Source organism: Nicotiana tabacum, chromosome 3 (genome assembly GCF_000715075.1).
Source record: "Nicotiana tabacum cultivar K326 chromosome 3, ASM71507v2, whole genome shotgun sequence".
Classification (NCBI taxonomy): Eukaryota; Viridiplantae; Streptophyta; class Magnoliopsida; order Solanales; family Solanaceae; genus Nicotiana; species Nicotiana tabacum.
This window is the reverse complement of record NC_134082.1, coordinates 46,176,457-46,197,598: the sequence shown is the minus strand read 5'-3', so window position 1 is coordinate 46,197,598 and position 21,142 is coordinate 46,176,457. Positions and strand designations below refer to the sequence as shown.

At 39.3% G+C, this 21,142-nt stretch overlaps 1 long non-coding RNA gene across 1 annotated transcript; it reads right to left on the bottom strand.

The window, feature by feature from the left end:
* Positions 1–16,366: 16,366 nt before the first annotated feature.
* LOC107778269 (uncharacterized) lies at positions 16,367–19,079 on the bottom strand. The gene is made up of 2 exons (XR_012707500.1): positions 18,139–19,079; positions 16,367–16,561 (listed from the first exon to the last, which is right to left on the bottom strand). It is a non-coding gene; the product is annotated as an uncharacterized LOC107778269 (long non-coding RNA).
* Between the last annotated feature and the right edge of the window lie 2,063 nt (positions 19,080–21,142).

The window sequence follows — 21,142 nt, the reverse complement described above, 5'->3', positions numbered from 1 at the left end:
GATATATATATATATGTGAAATCTTATCCATGACTTGTTCTGCTGTGTATGTGTGTGTGTGTGTGTGTGTGTTTGTATGTGTGCGAAATCTTATCCATGACTTTTTCGGCTGAATACTTGAAATGTATACGGCTAACTGTAAAATTGCTAAGAACATGACTTATTACCTCTTGCTATAAATTGTTATTTATTTGTGACATCCATGCCTAGCATAACACTTTCTTATATTATTTGACCCTAGTAAGTATCAGGTCAACCTCTCATCTCTACTTTTTCGAGATTAGACGGGATACTTACTGGGTACATATTGTTTATGTACTCATACTACGCTTATGTACTTAATTGTACAGGATCTGAGGCAGGTACATCTGGCTATCAGTCTGGTGCACGCCCCTGATTCATAGATCGAGACTTCCACGGTGAACTGCTCCCTTCCTGTGCCGTTCAGCAGCTTGATGGGGTCTTTCTTTACTTTGCTGTCTATTCTATCTCGGACAGTAGGATAGTTTTATTCTTTTGTACATTCTACTAGTTGCCCATTGCTTGTGACACGAGGTCTTGGCACACACATTAGTAGACAGTTCTTTTGAGTTGTATAATTATTATTAAATATTGCTTATTATCACATGTTTTAAATTGTTAATTAAGAAAAGTGTTATAACCGCTTCTAGTAAGAAAAATAAGAATTCACTAATATTTCCGCGTTGGCTGGCCTGACAACGGTATTGGGTGCCATCACGATCTATTTTGGAAATGGGTCGTGGAATTCCTCCTATCAGGCTAACACCTAGGAAGGATCTTCACGGCGGCTCCACTAAATTTTGAAGAAGGTCAATCTATATACCACCCACCCAAGTTTGATGGAAAATGCTATTGGTGGTGGAAAGCTAGAATGCACGATTTCATCATGGCAGAGGATTGTGAGCTATGGGATGTTATTTGCGATGGTCCATATGCTCCAATCAAGGTACTAGATAAATTTCCATTTTCAATAAAAAAAAACAGCAAAGAATACACTGAAGCAGATAAAAAGGCGGTGGAGAAGAATTTTCGTGCCAAGAAAATTCTCGTATATGGTTTGGGACCTAAAGAGCACGATAGAATCTCTACCTGCGACACTGCCAAGAAAATATGGGAGGCTTTGCAAACAGCTTATGAGGGAACTACATAAGTAAAACAAGATGAACCTAATACTGGTGATAGTTCCTTGATGGCAGTTGAAGGTGAGGAGATTGGATATGACTTAACACTTGCTTTGATGGCTCAATCAGATAATGATGAAGACAATGGCAACGAAGAGGTAAACTTCAGGGATGTTCAGAAAAATCTGAAATCCTATTCTCCAAAAAAACTCATGTGTTTAGCTGATGTTTTAATTACTGCCTTTTGTAGTCTTGCGGAGGATAGGGATTCCTTGTTATTAGAACTAGAAGAATCTGAACATACTAGAGAAGACTTAGTGGCTGCAGTTACTGATCAAAAGAAAATCATTGAAATTCTTAGAAAAGAAAAGAGTGATCTATTGGTAGAAATTGCAAACCAAAGGGAAATAATAGTAAAGTCATTGACTAAGTCAAAACCTGAAAGCTTTGAAAGAGGAAAGGAGATAGTTAGTGAGGAATATTTTAGGCTTGAAGATGAGGTGAAAGCCTTGAGATGTAGGATGTGTGCTGAAATTGAGAAAAACGAGCTCCTCCAAGCAAATATAGAAGAAGTATTGAATGATCTTGAAAGGTCTCTAAAGTGGACCTGGTTCTTAGAAGCTACCACTGCCTTGCTCATTAATGATAGTGAAAAAGATGGGGAGCAGGGTTCCCAAGGGAGAAAACTCCTCCCAACCCTCATAGTAAGAGCTGGCTACATCTGATAACTAGCCCCGTACCCAATGTGGGAACACTGGGCACTTCAAGAAAGGTGTCCAGGCCAAGAATCAATCAGTACAGAAAGACAAAGTGGCTGCTGAAACCGTGACCACAAAAGAGGGAGTAGGTTCCACTCACAGAAAACGCACATTACCTGCCTGGACTAAGAGAGCTCTTATTCATCCTTTTGGTTACTACAAGGGACCCAAACTTGTTTGGGTTCCTAAAACTAACTCCTAATCTCTTGTGCAGGGAACAGTGAAGGGAAGCGGTCAACAATGGTTCATGGATAGTGGATGTTCGAAATACATGACTAGGAACACCACAAACTTTCTTTCACTAAAAGCCCTACAAGGAGGGAGTGTATCCTTTGGCAACGACAAAAAGGGGTACATTCTTGGAGTTGGAAAGTCACTCACTCATTCTATTGAAAATGTGTACTATGTCAATGGACTTAAGTACAGTCTCCTGAGTGTCTCTCAAATTTGTGATAAAGGAAATAAGGTGGAATTCTTGTCCAACATATGGACAGTCACCGGCCTTGTGACCGGCAAAATAGTTCTGGTGGCCAAAAGATACAAGAACATCTACGTTGCTGATTTCGAATCTTTACAGAGTAGTGATCTGAGTTGTCTGAAGGCGGTTGACGATGATGCTGAACTATGGCAAAGAAGACTGGGCCATGCAAGCTTTTCCCTTCTGAACAAACTAATGCAGAAGGACCTGGTCCATGGTCTGCCTATGTCACAATTCAAAACTCAAAAAATCTATGATGCCTCTGCCAGAGGAAAACATGTAAAATCCTCCTTTAAGTCAAAAAGAGATGTGAGCACCTCAAAGTCGCTTGATCTCCTGCATATGGATCTGTGTGGACCTATAATGGTGCAAAGTAGAGGAGGAAAGAGATACATTTTCGTAATCGTGGATGACTATTCTAGATTCACATGGACTCTGTTTCTCAGAACAAAAGATGAAACTGTTGAAGTATTTGTGGCCTTTGTGAAGAAAATCTAGGTGAAGATGGAGTTTAGAGTTGTATGCATTAGATCATATCATGGGGACAAAATTTGACAATGTCAAATTTGATGAATTCTACAATGAAAATGACATCACTCACAACTTCTCAACTCCCAGAACTCCACAGCAAAATGGAGTAGTAGAAAGAAAGAATAGAACTCTGGAAGAAATGGCAAGAACAATGTTGATTGATAGTGGACTTGCAAAGAACTTCTGGGCTGAAGCTGTCAACACTGCCTGCTACTTAGTGAACAGGTGCATGATCAGATGACTTCTGAATAAGACCCCGTATGAATTGCAAAATGGAAGAAAACCCAAGCTGACTCACCTAAGAACATTTGGATGCAAATACTATGTTCTCAACAACGGAAAGGATCAGCTTGGTAAGTTTGATGCCAAAATTGACGAAGGGATATTTCTTGGCTACTCTTCTCAAAGCAAGGTGTACAAGATATATAACAAGCGAAGTCAATGTGTTGAAGAAAGCGTCCATGTTATTTTTGATGAATCTCATCTATCATTTGAGAAGAGTGCTGATGAAGATCAAGATGGAGAACCCTTACTTGTTCCTGGTGAAGTCATTAACATGACAAACGAAAAAGCAGACATGATGAGTCAAGTGAAGGAGTCAAATGAAGACAACGCTGCCTCATTATCAACAGAACCAAGAACTTCAATTACTATTACTGAAGCTGAATAAAGAATGGTTGATGCAGTTCAGGGAACTCCACTGATCTGAGAGAAGGATAGAGGAGAATCAGCCAAACATACCTTCTTCCTCTCAGAATGAACCCCAGACATCTAATTGGAGACATCAAGGCTCTCACCCTATAGACAACATAATCACTCTTTTAGATTCAGGAGTTCAAACCCGGTCAAGAGCTAGAAATTCACTTGCCTTCTTAGCCTTTCTCTCTTAGATAGAACCCAAGAACATCAAGGAACCCTTGAAAGATGCAGATTGGATTACAGCCATGCAAGATGAGTTGCATCAGTTTGAGAGAAATAGTGTGTGGCACCTGGTACCCAGACCCCTAGATAGAACCATTATAGGAACCAGGTGGGTATTCAGAAACAAACTCAATGAACATGGAATTACCACAAGGAACAAGGCCAGGCTAGTGGTCCAAGGCTACAATCAGGAGGAAGGGATTGACTATGATGAAACATTTGCTCCAGTGGCTCGCATGGAAGCCATCAGAATTCTGATCGCCTTTGCTTCTCATATGGAATTCACTTTGTTCTAAATGGATGTCAAATGTGCATTTTTGAATGGACTACTTAAGGAAGAAGTTTATGTGAAGCAACCCCCTGGGTTTGAATGTCATGAGCACCCTGAATATGTGTTCAAATTGGACAAAGCTCTGTATGGGCTAAAGCAGGCTCCTCGAGCATGGTATGAAAGATTGTCAAAATTCCTCTTAGAAAATGGTTTTAAGAGAAGGAAAATTGACAACACTCTTTTCTTAAAGAAATGAGGAAGGAACCTGCTCATTGTTCAGGTTTATGTTGATGATATCATTTTTGGAGCAACAACTGACTCTCTGTGTGAAGAATTTACAAAATTTATGAGAAGCGAATTTGAAATGAGCATGATGGGGGAACTAAAATTCTTCCTGATTCTTCAAGTAAAATAGTACCCAAAGGGTACTTTCATTTGTCAGCAAAATACATCAGAGAACTTTTGAAGAGGTTTGACATGGAAACATCAAAAGTGATAAGACACTCCCATTGCAACTGCCACTCGACTAGACATAGATGAAACTGGATCTCCTGTGAATCAAACAATGTATAGAGGCATCATTAAGTCTCTCCTCTATCTCACTGCCAGTCGTCCTGATATTGTTTTCAGTGTGGGGCTGTGTGCGAGGTTTCAATCAAATCCCAAGGAATCTCACTTGAAGGCTGCCAAAAGAATACTGAGATATCTCAAAGGCATGTAGGACCTGGTGCTATATTATCTATCAGGTGACAGTTTTTATTTGATTGGGCATGCTGATGCAGACTATGCAGGTTATCTTGTAGACATAAAAAGCACTTCTGGGATGGCTCACTTCTTAGGATCATGTCTTATCTCTTGGGGGACAAGGAAGGAAAATTCAGTGGCTCTTTCAACAGCTGAAGCTGAATATGTAGCTGCAGCATCCTGTTGTGCTCAGCTCCTGTAGATCAAGAAGCAGCTGGAGGATTTTGGAGTTCTCACTAAGAGTGTGCCCCTCCTATGTGACAACACCAGTGTACTCAACATGGCAAAGAATACAGTTCAACATAAAAGGACCAAACATATTGATGTGAGGCATCATTTTCTGAGAGATAATGTGGAGAAAAGGTTGATATGCATGAAGTTCTATAGCACAGAAGATCAAATTGCAGACATTTTCACCAAGGCACTAAGTAGGGAACAGTTTGAAAGAAACAGAGTGAAGCTGGGACTGTTGAAGCCAAATTAAGAGCCTGATTCCTCTTTGGCTGGCTCGTAGTCTTAAGGAATAATTAGTTCAAAGTGTTTTCTGGCTCTGTCTTACTCACTTCAATACTGTTGCAGGTAAACACGCATAATAAGAATAGAAGCAGTAGATGCAGTGCATGACTGATAAAAGAGGATTAATTTTTTTCAAAAAGGGGATAGTATGAAGAAAATGTTTTGTTCAAGAACCAGGTTCTTGTACTGAAGGGTAGTAGTTATGTGCATCCCTTTTAATACACGTCTTAAAAAGGTACAAAATACAACTGCCATATCATCAACTTTTCAGATCCTGCTTTCACGTTCCTTCAATTCAAACGTTCCATCTCCCTCTGAAACATTGCAATTCTCTACGCCCAACTGCCTTTTTAGAACCGGTGCCTATTACTCTCCCTTCATAATTATTCTCTTCTTTTAAAAAACCCTCTCTTATGTTCTTCTTGACCATGAGCCCTACTCTAGATTCACCTAAAAGGGAAGGATCGTCGCACCTCTTCTCCCAATGACTGAGAAAACTTCTGATTTCTCTGCCTTAGTGGTTACCATGTCTGACCCATCTATGGAACCTCTCGCTTCTACTAAGCCTCCATCACCCTCTATTACTCCTACCGCTGTAGCCACACCTTCCCCAGTTTCCAAATCTCTTCCCAACTTAGAAACCCTTGAAACTGCTATTCCGCTTTCCCCATTGTCTGTTGTTCCCACCAGTCAAACCCTAAGTGGAGAACAAGGTCAAAATACTGAGTTCACAAAAGGTTCTGCCATCAATATCTTGGTTGTGGAAGCACCGGTTCAAAAAGAAAATACTGTATTTGCGGTATCCACTGATGGGGTATTGCATGAAGTTATTTCCCAGAAACATGAGTCACAAAGCGTGTGGGAAGAAGGGGCCACTATGGCTGTTAAAGGGGATGCAGTAGTATACACTACTAGGGCATCACATGAGGAACTTGATCCCTCTCTAGAGGACCCAGGTCAGGACTCTCATCCCCAAGACAGTGTTGTTCCTGCATTCGATGTTGTGCCCCTGGAAATTCAAGCACCGTAAATGCGATCTAGTGATGAAGAAGACCTGGACAACGTGGCCCTTGATGCATTCATAACTAAGCAAAGAGTTATCTCCACCCCTGAGTCTGAAATCAAGCGGCCTACTACTACGCTTCAAGTCAAAGTGGCCTACGATTCTGCACTCCAAAAGAGCAATAAAAGTAGTAAGAAGAATGGTGTACCTATAAGAGATGAAGTTATCCTTGTAGTTGAGGTGGAAGAAGGAACCCCTACGGAACCTGGTTCCCTTGTTAGGCGGTCCTTGAAAAAGGCTGAGTTTGTTTCCATGGAGAAAAGGTCCACTTCTAAGTCCAAGATGAAGGAGGTAATGAGTGATGAGGATATTCTTGTCAAGTCCAAGGGGAAAGGCAAAGTCAATAGAGAAAAGCATAGGAAACGCATGTCTGAAATAGTTGAAGAACCTAGTTCTGGGAAGAAAGCAAGAAGTGAGGTCTGCCTTGGCTCTGAGCGCCTAAGGCATCAAAAGGTTCTGGTGGGTCGTACGTTTGACCCAACAATCTCAGAGATGGCTGAAATGCGCCAAATTCTGGAAATGGTGGAGTTTCAACAATGGATGCATCTATTCTACATTGATGCCCCTAAAGCGTATGAGGAGGAGGTACAGATGTTCTTCGCCAATCTATTTCCAGTCGATACTGACCATGTTTGTGCTTTGGTCAATAGGGTAGACATCGTCTTTGACGTGAAATTGCTTGGAGAAATTTTGCAAATTCCTACAGTTGGAGTGTTGAGTGTACGAGATGTTTGTTAGTATAACTTCAGAAATGCAGTGGTGAAAGATAATTCTAATCAGAAAGGGGACCAGATCCATAAGAAAGCACTACTTCCTATCTACCAGCTGTTGTTTGAGCTGGTTAACAAAGTCCTGTTGCCTCGAGATGAAAAGAGGTCTGTAACTTCAAAATCTGATCTATTCCTAATGGAGCAACTAGACGGTTTCAACCCTGTGAGTCTGCCTTCCATAATGATTGAACACATGCAGAAGGTTGCCAATTTCAACGATGGTAAACATGGGCTTCCCTATGGATTCTTGCTTACTCAGGTGTTCAAATTCTTTAAGGTTCCACTAAGACCAGGTAAAGTTGGGACCCGTAAGTAGACATTCTCGCAGAAAACCTTAGAAGAGTGCGAGTGTATTGAGAAGTATGGGGGGTAGGAAGTACTTCAACTGTGTCTCAGCTCATCAATGCCCAGAATAGTGCAACTGCGGAAATACGTCGATTGAAGTCCAGGAATGCTATCCTGAAAGGTCAGCAAGCCCGAGCGGTTCCCATGTCAAATGATGAGGTGGTCTGTTTGACCCAAGAAAATGCTGATCTCAAGGCGCAAGTTAAGAACCTAAAGGCTGAACTGCTCAAAGAGCAAAAGTCGGGAAACGCCCGAATAGACCTTGTTCTCCAGACACTTGCTGCAGCTTCCAAGCCTTTTCCTCCTAGTTCCCCCTAAGAACCCCTTCTGTTACCAGTTTTCTAGATATGTTTTTTTTTTGTTTCTTTGTTGATGGTTGGTGGATGTTTTTTTGTTTCTTTTTATGGTTGGGATGTACTATTGCTCCTGTGAACAAGTCCAATGTTGCCTCTTCCTTTTTCAAAGGAAGAGGAATATTAAAAATTATTAATATGAATCATTTTTTATTATGTCTCAAACCAAAACACAAGGTCCTTTCCAAAAATGCATATTCTTCACATATAATAGCCTACAAGGTCAACTCTCTAATAATTTCTGATACCTATTCAGGGGAAAGCTATAATGTACCACATATTCCTTATGCCCATAGTAGACAACTAACTCATGTCGTTGCCAAACCATCGAGAACCCTCCAAGATCCGCCCGCACACAACTAGGCCATCAGGACCGCACATTCTCAACTCAACCGAGTCACAAAAACTGTCGAATCCAAGAGTGCTGCCACAAATGCTAGTAGATAATTCCCATTCAAAAGGACCATTTACTACCATTGCCATGTTGATCCAACACTATTGAACTGACTCGTTTCTTTGGATAGTTGATATGCAATAGTTCCTATCAATGCCCCACATACAGATGATCTTAACACGAACCACGTAGCTCATAAAGCACCACATTTCCTCTGCAGCACCCCATCCTAGCGCAGCCATGGTTCCCACACTAAATAGACCTTCTGTGAATCTGAAGTTGTTCCTCCGACTCCCCTTGATGCTGAAATGTAGATCCATTAATGACGTAGAAATACTCAGGCCAAAACTGACATAAGTCTGACTCTGCAATCTTAATGCCGTTGATGGACTCCTCCACTTGGCACGAAGCCATAGAAAACAACGTATGATGATCCGCAAAACTAACCTTCACAGCTCGCACAACATAAATCACAAGTTGCTCCAATACCACCAAGTATTCCCAATCAACACCCACCTCGTGGCCTTGCCATAATCGCTACGACTAATCGACCAATTAAACCTTCCCAAGCTCGCACTCGTCAACCAGATACCGAAAACCGCTGCACCTCCGTTGGAACAACTGAATAGCCTCTCAATACCTCTGTATCTTCAGTCTGGACAACACGTTGAGACAATGTCTGAGCATCCCTGACTCCTTCGTAGTCCGTCTATAGCATCACGAACCACTGGCACATAGCGAACACTGAGAGAGTAATACTATACACGAGTGGATGTAAAGGAACATAAGTTATACACACGATAAGGAATGAAAGAAGTGGAATTTTCTAACAGTTTTGTAGCCTCTCGAAGATAAGTATAGACGTCTCTGTACCGATCTGCAAGACTCTACTAAACCTACTTATGACTCGTAGCACCTATGAACCTAGAGCTCTGATACCAACTTGTCACGACCTGAACTCCCTCCGAAAGAGTCGTGATGACACCTAATCTCTAAACTAGGTAAGCCTAACATCAATTGAAATAACTTTGATATTTTTTAACTTTAATTTAAATAACTCTTAATAAATTACAATTTCCAAAACCGGTGGTACAAGTCATAAGCCTTTCTAAGAGTAGTTATACAAAATAAATACATCAATATTCCAAAACAAAAGGAACAAATGGAAATAAGTACAAATGAAGGTGACTCCGAGGCCTACGAATGCTGCAGCAGGTTTATCTTGAGTCTCCACTGCAACGACCCACACAACTACTACCGATCAAATACCTAGATCTGTATACAAAAATATATAGAAGTGTAGTATGAGGATATGATAATAAACTATCAACCTAAAGATGAAAAAGCAATATAAAATAGCAAGGAAAGAACAAACTACAATCAGTAGAAACAATAAAGGGAAACACGGATTGAAATGAAAGATAACCAAATAAATTAACGCCAACATAGATGGAACACAGACAAGCAAAAATGTACTCAAACAAGGAAGGCGATGTCAGCTCAATAAATCATATCATTTCTGATGCACAATTCCAGCCATCTCAAACTCGATGTCTCATATCATAACCTCAATTACCAAACCTTTAGCACACCCGGCACCTTGTGCCCACATATTTCTCTCTCTCTTTGCACAACAAAGTTCTCATGTTACTTAGTACATAGGGTCCATAACCAATGCAATTAAGATGTTCAAGGAGTTTCATTTACATAACATAAAGTAGAGTACAACTTCTAAGCCAATTAGAAACTCAGCAAGAAAAGATGAAGTTATTTTGAGAAATCATATTAATAAAGAAAGTACCATTTTCAATTAAAATACAACATCGAATGAATTATTACCTTTAATATGGGATTTAATAAATTAACTTAGTAGAGATTCCTTTTTAATTAAAATACCACCTTAGACGATTTAAGGGAATTTAATTGAGTAACTAATTGAATTAAAAATGAAACAATTATTGAAATTTGAAGTAAATCACAGCAGTAAAAGAATCTGAACAGTTAAAATACTTGAATTGATAACCATAAATAAACACAACAAATAGAAAGTGCATGGCATCACCTTTCGTGCTTTAACTCTCTCATAATCATGGCACGACATCACCCTTCATGCTTATACTCTCAATAATGTGGCACGACATCACCCTTCGTGCTTTTGCTCTCAATAATGTGGCACGACATCACCTTTTGTGCTTTTACACGCACAATATCGGTACGACATCACCCTCCATGTATTAACACTCGCAATATCGGCACGGCATCACCCATTAACACTCACTCACAATATCATGTACGGCATCATCATTCGTTCTTTACACTCTTCCTCACCCAAACAATAGAAACAATAATATTCCGGAAAGGGAATCAACAATAGAAACAATAACATCCCGGCAAGGGAACGCACAATATCGGTACGGCATCACCCTCCATGTATTAAGAATCGCAATATCGGCACGGCATCACCCATTAACACTCACTCACAATATCATGTACGGCATTACCATTCGTGCTTTACACTCTTCCTCACCCAAACAATAGAAACAATAATATTTCGGCAAGGGAATCAACAATAGAAACAATAACATCCCGGCAAGGGAATCAATAATAGAAATAATAACATCCGGCAAGGGATTCAACAATAGAAACAATAACCTCCCGTCAAGGGAATCAACAATAACCAATCTTATTTCAACAGTTAGCTTCGCAATGTAGATCTCATCTTGAGTCAATACTCAACAATGGTCAATTATCAAGAGAATGTCAAAAGTCTTGATCAACATAAATAATCGTCAATTTAAGCATGAATAGTACATAATAGGAATCACGGAAAAACCAAGAAGCACAATAACCTTAGCGAAACAACAAGACATAGTAAGCACGTGATAACTACACCGGTAACCACAATAATTGGACATATAATATATTTTCATGAAGTCATAGAGGAACTCACAATCAAGAAGTATCAAAACAATAAGGAAGGAAATCACTTCAATTAAGGCAACTAAAGGTCAAGTAACAAGTAATAATTAGAGGAAAGCAAACAACATCATATGGAGCATATAAAGGTAATTTAAGCAATTAGGAAGCTCAATCATTATGGAATACTTTTCACATAATGAACATAAGGACCTAAGAACCCTAGTGGCAAATTTCCCACAAATAAGTCCGAGTATACACTCGTCACCTCGCTTGCACGGACTACAATTAGCATATAAGACTCAAATCCTAAGGGGAAGTCCCCCCCACAAGGTTAGGCTAGATACTTCAAAGACGACAAACCGATACTCTAAAATGCAGTTCTCTGGTGAAAAGACCTCCGGACGGCTCAAATCTAACCAAATATAACTTGAATACTTCAAACAATACAAGAGAAAACAATTTCAATTAACACAACTATGATTCTTATACAATTTGCAAAAAGTCATCAAAAGTCAACACCCCGGGCCTGCACCTCGGAGCCCGACAAAATTTATAAAAATCGAACACCCATTCCGCTATGAGTTCACTCATACAAAAATTATCTAATTCTGATATCATTTGGTCATTCAAATCATCATTTCACATTTTTGAAAAACTTAACAAATTTTCCCCAAATTCCATCCCAAATCACGAATCAAATGATGAATTCATTGATAGATTCATGTATTTTAGCCAAATCCGAGTTAGAATCACTTACCCCGATGATGTTCTTGAAAACCCTTCGAAAAATCGCCAAGATCCGAGATCTCTAGGTCAAAATATGAAATAAACCCCTAAATCTCGTATTTATAATGCACCTCTTGGATTCCCATCACCGCTGACCACAAAAAATCACCGCTGCAGCGCTCACCCCTCCGCGGTCGCGAAAAAGTAGCACGGTTCTGGTGGCTGCACAGACAGGCCTTAGTATTTTGGCCATAACATTCTCTACAGATATCCAAATGATTATTTCTTTACCTTTCTAGAAATTACACACGAAGGGCCACAACTTTCATTTTTGAATCATCTCAAAATTCTTTGTAGATCAAACGATATAGGCTTTCGAAGTCGCACCAATGAACCTGCAGATTCTTCATGACCACGGCCACAGACAGATTTCAGCTGACAGTGAAAATTCCACTGCTGTAGTAAAATATCACCGCTGAAAGCGGTCTCCCCACGATCCGGAACAACTTCCGAGTGTCGAAATGTCCAAACTCGCTCAAAACTCACCCTGAAACTCATCTGAGGCCCCCGGAACCTCAATCAAATGTACCAACACATCCCATAACATCATATGAACTTAGACCCACTCTCAAATCACATCAAAAAACTCTAAAACCACAAATCACCCTCCCATCCAAACCTAAAGAACTTGAAATTTTAAGAATCCTACAACTGATGCTGAAACCAACCAAACCAAGTCCCATTGACCTCAAATTTTTCACACAAGTCACAAATGACATCAGAAACCTACTCCAACTCCCAAAATTCTATTCCGACTCCGATATCATAAAAGTCAACTCTCGGTCAACCCTCTCCATTTTTTCAAACTTTAACTTTTCCAACTTTCACCGAAAGGCCTCAAATTACCCTACGGGTCTCCAAATCCAAATCCGAACACATGCCCAAGTCCAAAATCACCTTAAAAAGCTACTGACATCATCCAAAACTTATTTCGTAGCCATTTACTCAAAAGTCAAATTTAGGTCAAATTCTCTCCGCTTAAGCTTCCAAAACTATATTCTTTCTTCCAATTCGACTCCGATTCATCCGGAAACTGAATCCAACCATGCACACAAGTCGATGTGCATAATGTGAAGCTGCTAGTGATCTCAAACTACTGAACTAGATGCAATTGTTCAAAATGACCAGTTGGGTCGTTACAATTACTCACCCCTTCCCCGGATCCCCGAGGGAGGAGGAGTGCCACTCTTTCGATTTTGAAGGAGTTCCATCTGTTATCCAAGCTGGTGGAGCTTGCAAACTACCTGAAGCCACTAGCTTCAGAGAAATATAGGAAGAAAATACGCTCCCTTTCGGGAGAGTAGTTGTTGAATAATGTTATGCATAATACGGAACCGACACCGTACTTACTTTTTTATCACTTGTTTTTTGTTTATTTGCTATAACGGGATTTCTAATCTTGATATTCGTTTTTACAGGCTAACTTCCTTGCTTCCGAGGGCCTGCAAAAATTGATCCTCGATAAGTAAGTACTCACCTCCGAATGGGATCACCTGTTGGCCGAGAGGGACCAACTTGCAGCGGGCATCCCAGTGTTGGAGGCAAAAGCTATTGAGGCGGGCGAGCTTGAGGTTCGGTTGCAGCAAAGTGAACAGAAGTGATGACCCACAGCCAAGAAACCACTCAATTGCATGCACAGCTCCAGGTGGCTAAGGCTAAGTGGGTTGAGCTTCAAGATACTGTGCTTGCTACTGTCGAACGCGAGTCTACCTCCAAGAAACAAGTGAATCTCTTGAAGGCAACCTTGAGCTCTAAAACCGAGGAGGACAATGATATCGAGGAAAAGAGGGCCAAAATAGAAGATAGATTTAAGAAGATAATGGATCAAAATCGGATTCATCTATCTACAACTCATGATCTTTATACTAGCCTCGGTGCTATTAGATTAGAGAGGGACGGTCTTCAGTCCGAAGTTGAAAGACTTAAGAAAAAGCTCTAGTACCAAGAGGATTCCCTCGTATTTGAGAGCGTTATGTATCATATGAGAAGCAAAATCTTGGAAGAGGCCAAAGCGGGCATTGTTAAGGCCCGAGAATTAGAGCTAACTGCCCGAAAACGTCTCCCTACTCGGCCCGCTGCAACCGAATCTTCGAGCACCGATTTTGAGTATTCGAGAACTGAAGGAGAGGTTGAATAAGATGATGATTATGAAGGTTCAGCCCCTGAACCGGCAGCTGAACCGCCTTCTTTCACCGAGGGGCATAGATCTCTCTCTCCTTTCGGGCTCCGGTGGTGATAATGCTTAGATTTTTTCTTCCTTTTCTTTCATTTTTTATACTTTTTAATTATGTCAAACTTTTCACCAGGTTTGGCACTTCGATAAATAAAGAATAATTTTGCTTGAGTGTTGTGCAAAATACATTCTCTTTATGTTGAATTAGTTAAAGCTATGGTCATAGTTTTATCTGATAGCTTCTGATTCTGGGCATAAATTCTTCTGGAATCAACCCTTTACTTTGAGGGTTTTATAAGAGAGAGACCTTTTATGTTTACAGTACTCTTGAAGAGGACGTCTCCTATTCATTCTGGCACAAGCATTTGAAGTTTTTTGTTAACTTTCAAATGATAAAATCAACTCATCGTTTGGATAAGAAACAAGATAAAAATAAAAGGACCTTATTTTATTCCTTCGATCTTTAAAAGTACATAAGTGTTTGTTTATTAAAAGAAAAAAGAAATTGCCAATACATGTGGTAAACTTATACAACTTATTTTTACGGGTTGGTCATGCAGTCCCCGGTTCCGATGAGACATTATTGTTCCTGGTTCTTGAAGTCCCCAAATTTTGTGGAATTTTACATGCGGAAAACTTGTACAGCTTATTTCTACGGGCTAGTCGTGCAGCCCTCGATCCCGAGGAGACATTATTGTTCCTGGTTCTCACAGTCCCCAATTTTTATGGCATTCTTGTTGTCATATCTTATACTATTCTCCCCTAGTGTTCGAATGCGAAGTATGTGAATTAGAACACTGGAGGTCTTGTTTCATTTGTGGAAAAAACTCGTGAACGCTTAAGTAGTCTTTGGTTTGATGGCAAGTTTTGCTTCTTATTAGGAACTTGCCATCGAACTAAAGATTATTTAACCATCCCATAGCGATTTATCTTTTCAATGCCTTATCATTTAAAGGTCTTAATCTTGTAGTTGGAGTTTCTTTCGTAGTATACTTTCCATTGCTGCCTCGTTAAAGACCTGGCCAAAAAAACCTGATCGAGACAAAAATTGGTTAAAGGAAAAAAGAGTGCAGCACATACTTTCAGTATTGATAGGATCCATCTGCAGTAATACCTTTTGAGGTGAGTCACATTCCAATTACTGGGCAATTTGACTCCATCTTGATTTTCCAACTTGTACGATCCTTTATCGATATAGCAGAAACTCGGTAGGGACCTTTGTCACACCTCCTTTTTCCGCCCCCGCGAGGGTAAAAGGAGTTTTTCCAATTAAAGGACAATCGAAAGGGGATTTATTTATTTATTTCAGAGTCGCCACTTGGGAGATTTAGGGTGTCCCAAGTCACCTATTTTAATCCCGAACCGAGGAAAAGAATGACTCTGTATTACAGTCCGCGAACCAAAAATCAGGATAAGGAATTCTGTTAACCCGGGAGAAGGTGTTAGGCATTCCCGAGTTCCGTGGTTCTAGCACGGTCGCTCAACTGTCATATTCGGCTTGTTTATCTGATTTTATACAATTATGCGCTCATGTGCAAGTTTTAACTCTTTACCGCTTTTATTATTATATATTTTAAAAGAATGTGAACATCGTTTAAAAACATGTCTTTGGATTGCGTCACATAAAATGCACCCGCGATCCGGAACATATTTTTATTCAATATTTTGGGATTTGGATTTGGGTCGCATAAATGCGCACCCGTGTTTAAGAATGTATTATTATTAAAATCGTGCCTAAAGCGATTAGCGTATTATTATTTATGGGTAAGACCGTGGAATTCACTAAACAGTCCATCCCGAATTCTAAATACTTAATTAAACATTTATTGAGGGCCCCGCAATTGGTGCATTTTATTGGGCGAGGCTCATCTCATTTTATTTTTTTAAAGGACATTCCTAAAATGCCTAAATTTTTCTATTGAAATTTGTCTCTACAAAATAAAAGATAAAATATCTTAATTTATTTACATGTTATTACCTAGTTACATTATACTAGGCATGTTCTCAGTTTGTCAAAAATAAAAAAAAACATAGCAATCTAATTTTAATCCTAGACCATTTACATGCTGAAATTAACCAATATTATTTAACTAAACAATATCTTTACCAAGTTCCTACTAGATGGCCTATTCGTTTGATTTTTGACTCGACGGAGTTACTGCACCATTTATTTATTTTTAGGCAATATATGTAGATAGTTCATCTGTTAAGCTATCGTCGGATGTTCCACTATATGTATTAAATAGCTACATGATTCTGATTTTTGCAAGCTAAATAATTTGTACATACAAATAAAATTCAGAATATAATTAAAGCAAATTTAGAATTTCAACTCTTCATTTTTCGTATTCATGCTTCATATTTCGGATTACAATAACCAGCGTGTCAGTTGTGTACCTGATATTGGAAGCAAAAGAAAATGAAGATGAGAATCAGCAGCAGTAATAACAATACAGCACAGCAATATTAACAACCCAGGAACAGAGTTTGCAAACCAGTGGAGCAGTAATACCAAAAACAAAAGCTTCAAGCTTTGATGAAACAACAACAATTAATGCTGATTTCAAACAATGAAAGAAAGCAGAAGATTCTTTTTTAGTTTTTTTTTATTTGAAAACTTTAATATTTTTTGGAATTTTTCTTTCTCTCTTAAATATTCAGCTCTTTTTTTTTCTCTCTCTCTCTCTCTATCTGTCCGTTTTTTTCTTATTCTCTGTCTTATCTCCCTCCAAAATCTGATTCAAGACTTCTCTATTTATTTCCCATCCCAAACCTTTTAATCAATTAAAATCCACCACTTTCTCCTACCAAACCCATTATCTTCTCACTCATCCCCCAATACATTAAACTAATATATCAAACCAACCCATTACATCTTGTCCCCTATGTCTACCATAAACAATTACCATATTCCCCTCCACTGCATTTTGCCTTGTCCCCCATTTATAATAAACAACTATATCACCCACACCCCAATACATTTTGTCCTTCATGCTTAACATAAAGAATTACAAAATGTTTAATTACCAAACTACCCCTCCGATCTTATTGCAATTACCATTTTACCCTCGAATGTACTGCAATTTACCAAACTACCCCCATCAACTATAACAAATCAATTAATCAAACTCAACCAAAATATAGCCAATATGACCAATTTCTACACAAATTCAAACAACAAATCATATGAACACGGATGAACAACACAACAACAATATCACATGAACACAAATTGAACAACAAAAAACAACTAAAAGTTTGATTGAACAATATTTTTAGCAACAAACAAACCTACTTTCAGATTCAACAACAACAACAACAAACAAGTATGTTCAGATTTCTAAATTCAATAATTATTTGAACTTAAAATCAAACACTTTTACAACCAACAATTCCTATATTAAAACTAAACAAAATCATGAAGCAAACTGAAGAAATAATCAAAAAAATGATAATCAACAATCAAGAAGGTCAAACTATACTAATTTCGGATTCAAGATCAATCAAACAAAGTATGAACATAAATGAAAAGATTCAACAAATTCAAATCACAACTTAAATTATGAAACTTGATTCAGACCAAATATCATCAAAATAAATATTGCGTGACTAAACTAACACACTTCTAGATTAAGCCTAAACACTGTCAACATACTGAATGAAAACAAACTAACTTCATATGCAAGAAAATGATGAACAATTGACAAGAAAGGAAACCAAACATCACACAAAATGAAATCATCCGAACCAACTCAATATTAGCAAAGATACTATACATTTTACAACTAATAATCACGAATGAAAAAACAATCAAACTCAAATCCGATTAAACAAAAATCTAATTTTTTTTACAACCCAGATTCAACTAAGAAGAAATTCGAATTCCTTGAACCATAACATTTAAATAGATTTTTAGCGGCTCTTATCTCACTCGCATATAGATCCTAAAAATGAGAAAGGGAGATGAGACAGACCTTAATAGCCTTTAACAATCCGTAGACCAATAGATCAAACAAACTACGGGCTACGACGATGAGGCGGGACTGAAGGTGAATGATGACTGTGACGGGGTAGCCATGGCTTGGGTTGTCGTGGGCTGCTGGGCTGTCATGGTGGACTTTCAGCCATGAACGATGGGGCAGAAGCTGGACGAGGCATCTCGAGGGCTTGAAGTTGAACAACGAAGCAGCAGCAGCTGGAGGTAAAGAAGAAAACTGAAGCAATAGCAGCTGCGTGAGCAGCAGTAGCAGCTGCGTGAAAACAGTGATGGCGATGAGCATCATGATGAGGAAGATGAAGCAGAAACAAGAGCAGTAGCGGCTCGTCGAGGAAAAATATGAAGCAGGCCGCGATGGGGTTTCTCTTCCGTTGGTCGAGGGTTTTTCCGGCGGGCTAGGTGGCTGTCGCTACTGGTTTTCAGCATCTTCTGGTGGGGTGCGACGATGGCTGACTTCTCTTTGGTTCGTTTTTAACAGTTATCGTCCCTTTTTTCTGGTGAACTCGAAGGTTGAAGAACGGAGGGTCTGTTGGTGCGTCTCCTAGGTTAAGAAGATAAGAAACTAAGGGTGTGGAGAAGATGGAGTTTGTTGGAGCTGCTAGTTTTCGTTGGAGAAGATGGAGTTCGTTGGTGCGTCCGGCTGTGTCGACATTGGGCAGCCATGGTTGGAAGGTTTGGAGCTTTGGGAAGATGAAGAAAGAAAGAGGGAGGGGCGGATCTCTTAGGTTTTTTAGGGTTTTTGTTTTTGGGTTTCAACAAGAAAAAATGAAAAATGGGAGGGGTTGGGCGGATGGTTTAGTTATGGGGCGGACCGAGTCGACCCAGTTTAGAATGGACCGGGTCATGGGGAAGGTTGGGCAATTTTTTGGGCTTGTGGTTTGAAATTGAAGAAGAGGCCCAATTCCGATTTTCTTTATATTTTCGCTCTCTTTTCTTCTTTTATTTTTCTAAAACTAAATTATAAAAATACTTAAATTATTATTAAGAACTAAATTAAGTTATAAAAGCGCAAATTAACTCCCAATAACAATTAACGCATAATTAAGTAATAATTAAGCATAAAATTGTATATTTGGACATTAAATGCTAAAAATGCAAACGATGCCTATTTTTGTAATTTTTATTTTTTTTGTAAAACAAACTTAATTACTAACAATTGTAGAATTAAATTCTACATGCAAAATGCGACATATTTTTGTATTTTTATTAATTTAACAAATAAACATGCACAGACAAATACAAATAATTATTCAAAAATATCACAAAATATCACAAAATTGCACACCAAGGAAAATCATTTTATTTTTGAATTTTTTGGGAGTAATTCTCATATAGGGCAAAAATCACGTGCTTACAACCTTCCTATGTTGGACCCAGCTTCCCGGCATTGATTTCCCGAGTACTCTGAGTCACCTTTCTCAAAACCAAGTCTCCTACTTTGAAGTAGCAGAGATTGGCCCTCCGATTAAAATATCATTCTATCATTTGCTTTTGAGGCACCATCCTCATGCATGCCAAGTCCCTGCATTCATTGAGCAAATCCACCTTCACCGGTAGCGCCTCATTATTTTCTTCTTTGCTTGCTCGGGAAAAATGTAAAATTGGATTCCTTACTTCCACCGATATCAAAGCTTCCGTTCCATATACTAGAGAGAAAGGTGTTTCTCCCATGCTCAATTTTTCCATCATCCGATACGGCCATAGCACACCTGATAACTCTTTGGGCCATTTGCCTTTAGCAGCTTCTAACCTCTTTTTGAGGTTTTGGACAATCACCTTATTGGTTGACTCCGCCTGTCCATTAGCGCTCGGATGGTACGGTGAAGATGTAATCCTTTTGATTTTCAAATCTTCCAAAAATTTTGTGACTTTTGAGCCTATGAATTGTGGTTTGTTATCGCAGGCAATCTCCTTCGGTATTCTGAATTGGCAGATTAAGTGGTCCCATAGGAAGTCGACCACTTGACGCTTACTAATATCATGGTAAGGAACTGTTTCAACCCATTTAGTGAAATAATTAGTTAAAATTAAAAGGAATCTTACCTTTCCCAAACCCGGTGGTAGCGGACCAACTATATCCATCCCCCATTTCATAAATGGCCATAGGGACAGTACCGAATCTAAGAGTTCCGTCGGTTGGTGTACCAACTATGCATAGTGCTAACATTTGTCACTTTTCTGAACGAACACCTTTGCATCCTGTTCCATCCGGGGCCAATAGTATCCTGCTTTAACCATCTTTAGTAGCAACAAATTTGCACCTGAATGGTTCCCGCAAATTCCTTCATGGACTTCTCTCGTCACGTAGTCCGCATCCGATGCACCCATACATCGGGCTAATAGGCCTTGGTACGATCTCCTATATAATTTCCCATCCATGAGGTAGTAATGAGACGCTTTGGTGCGTAATGCTCGGGATGCATTCGGGTAATTTACCATGTCAAAGATATTCGATGAACTCGCTCCTCTAGTCCCAGACTATGTTAGGTATATTGATTTCACAATAACCATCCACATTGTGGAAGTTGAACAACAGTACCAGAGTCATATCATTTCCTCTCTGTAGATGACCCAAAATTAGCCAATGCGTCTGCTTCTACGTTCTCTTCTCTCGGAATGTGTATGATCGATTATTCCCTGAATCGTGTAAGCACTACCTAAACCTTTTTCACATACTGTAGCATGCGTTCCTCTTTTGTATCAAAAATCCCATAAACTTGGTTTACTACAACCTGGAAATCACATTTAATATCAATGACCTCGGAGCCAAGTCTCCAGGCCAGTTCAAGTCCTTCAACCAAAGCCTCATACTCGGCTTCATTATTAGTTAACTGAACGGTCTTAATGTCCCGCCTCAAGGTTTCTCCCGAAGGCATGACTAGAACTACTCCGATCCCAAACCTTTTTTATATTGGAAGCTCCATCTGTAAATAAGGTCCAAACTCTTGATGTCATTTCTAACACCAGTACTACCTCTTTAG